We start from the raw sequence: 3005 nt of genomic DNA on the forward strand, positions 1-3005 counted from the left end.
TGCAAAATTCTCAAACTGCTTTGGTTTTTCAAGACCAAGCTTATCATCAAACCTGACATTGATTGATTCTTCTACAATCAATGTTTCAGTATTGTATACTTTGTAGCCTTTAGAGCGTTCAGAATATCCAAGAAGGAAACATTTTTGTGCTTTGGAATCAAACTTACCAAGATGATCTTTAGTATTCAGAATAAAACATACACATCCAAAAGGATGGAAATATGAAATGTTGGGCTTTCTGTTCTTCCACAATTCATAAGGAGTCTTATTTAGAATAGGTCTGATAGAGATTCTATTCTGAATATAACACGCAGTGTTTATTGCTTCTGCCCAGAAATGCTTAGCCATATTGGTTTCATTGATCATGGTTCTGGCCATTTCTTGTAGAGTCCTATTCTTTCGCTCTACAACTCCATTTTGCTGTGGAGTTCTGGGGCAAGAGAAATCATGGGCAATACCATTTTCTTTGAAGAACTCCTCAAAGAATCTGTTCTCAAATTCGCCACCATGATCACTTCTGACCTTTATGATTTTGCACTCCTTCTCAGATTGGATCTGAGTGCAGAATTCAAAGAACACTGAATGAGACTCATCCTTGTGTTTCAAGAACTTTACCCATGTCCAGCGGCTATAATCGTCAACGATGACTAATCCATATTTCTTCCCTCTGACAGATGCTGTTTTGACTGGGCCAAACAGATCAATGTGCAAGAGTTCTAACGGCCTTGAGGTAGAAACAACATTCTTAGACTTGAATGCAGGTTTGGAGAACTTGCCCTTCTGACATGCTTCACAAAGAGCATCTGATTTGTATTTCAGATTTGGGAGACCTCTGACCAGATTTAGTTTGTTAATCTGAGAAATCTTTCTCAAACTAGCATGTCTTAATCTTCTGTGCCAGACCCATTGCTCTTCAGAAACAGACATAAGACAAGTCACCTTCTGCTTCTCAAGATCAGAAAGATCAATCTTATAAATGTTGTTCTTCCTCTTGCCTGTAAATAGGATTGAGCCATCCTTCTGACTTACAGCCTTGCAAGACTTTTGATTAAAGATTATGTCATAACCATTGTCACTTAATTGACTTATGGACAATAAGTTATGCGTTAATCCTTCTACAAGAAGTACATTAGTTATGGAAGGAGAGTTACCAAGACTTATGGTTCCAGAGCCAATGATTTTGCCCTTCTGATCTCCTCCAAACTTGACTTCTCCACCTGGTTTAAGCAACAGGTCTTGGAATGTAGACCTTCTTCCCGTCATGTGTCGCGAGCACCCAGAGTCCAGGTACCATGACATGTTGTGCTTTTCCTTCTTTGCAGCCAAGGATATCTGCAATGGGAATAATATTTTCCTTAGGTACCCACATTTTCTTGGGTCCTTTCTTGTTAGTTCTCCTCAAGTTCTGATTGAACTTGGGTTTAGCAAAATATTTAACAGGAGGAACAGTATGATACTTCTTATTCTGAGTTCCATGATATTTCTTACGTTGTGTCACATGCTTCTTGGTGTGTGTAATGTGAAAACTTTGTGCATGTGATGTGTGCTTAATATCATGGGAGTGGCCAAATTTAAATTGGTTATACAGAGGCTTGTATGATATTTTCATATCATCCACAGATTCAAGCTTGTATGGGATTTCACCCTCATAACCAATGCCAACTCTCTTGTTTCCAGACACAGCATATATCATAGAAGCTAGCTGACTTCTGCCAATACTTCTAGATAAGAACTTCCTGAAACTTAAATCATATTCTTTCAGAATATGATTCAGACTGGGAGTGGATTTTTCTGAATCAGAAGGAGATCCAACATTATTGGATAATTTTAAAACTGTTTCTTTTAATTCAGAATTTTCCAACTCAAGCTTCTTAGTTTCAAATTCAAATTGCTTTTTCAGCTTTTTGTATTTGATACTAAGATGAGCTTTTAATTCAAGAAGCTCTGTTAGACTGGAAACTAACTCTTCTCTAGATAGTTCAGAAAATACCTCTTCAGAATCTGATTCTGATGTAGATTCTGATCCATCATCTTCTGTCGCCATCAGCGCAAAGTTTGCCTGCTCTCCTTTAGAGTCTGATCCTGATTCTGATTCAGAATCATCCCATGTTGCCATAAGACCTTTCTTCTTATGAAACTTCTTCTTAGGATTCTCCTTCTGAAGTTTCGGACACTCATTCTTGTAATGTCCAGGCTCATTGCACTCATAGCAGACAACCTTCTTCTTGTCAGATCTTCTGTCACCAGAAGATTCTCCTCGTTCAAATTTCTTTGAACTTCTGAAGCCTCTGAACTTCCTTTGCTTGCTCTTCCAGAGTTGGTTTACCCTTCTGGAGATCATGGACAGTTCATCTTCTTCTTCAGATTCTGATTCTTCAGGATGTTCTTCTCTAGCCTGAAAAGCGTTAGTGCATTTTTTAACATTAGATTTTAATGCAATAGACTTACCTTTCTTCTGAGGCTCGTTTGCGTCCAGCTCTATTTCATGGCTTCTCAAGGCACTGATAAGCTCTTCCAAAGAAACTTCATTCAGATTCTTGGCAATCTTGAATGCTGTTACCATTGGACCCCATCTTCTGGGTAAGCTTCTGATAATCTTCTTTACATGATCAGCCTTGGTGTAGCCTTTATCCAGAACTCTCAATCCAGCAGTTAGAGTTTGAAATCTTGAGAACATCTTCTCAATATCTTCATCATCCTCCATCTTGAAGGCTTCATATTTCTGGATTAGAGCAAGAGCTTTAGTCTCCTTGACTTGAGCATTTCCTTCATGAGTCATTTTCAAGGACTCATATATGTCATGGGCCGTTTCCCTGTTAGATATCTTCTCATACTCAGCATGAGAGATAGCATTCAGCAAAACAGTCCTGCATTTGTGATGATTTTTGAAATCTTTCTTTTGATCATCAGTCATTTCGCTTCTTGTGAGCCTTACACCAGTAGCTTTAACAGGATGTTTGTAACCATCCAACAGAAGATCCCATAGATCAGCATCTAGACCAAGA

The sequence above is a fragment of the Vicia villosa genome, linkage group LG6, assembly GCF_029867415.1.
Source record: "Vicia villosa cultivar HV-30 ecotype Madison, WI linkage group LG6, Vvil1.0, whole genome shotgun sequence".
In the NCBI taxonomy this organism is placed as follows: domain Eukaryota; kingdom Viridiplantae; phylum Streptophyta; class Magnoliopsida; order Fabales; family Fabaceae; genus Vicia; species Vicia villosa.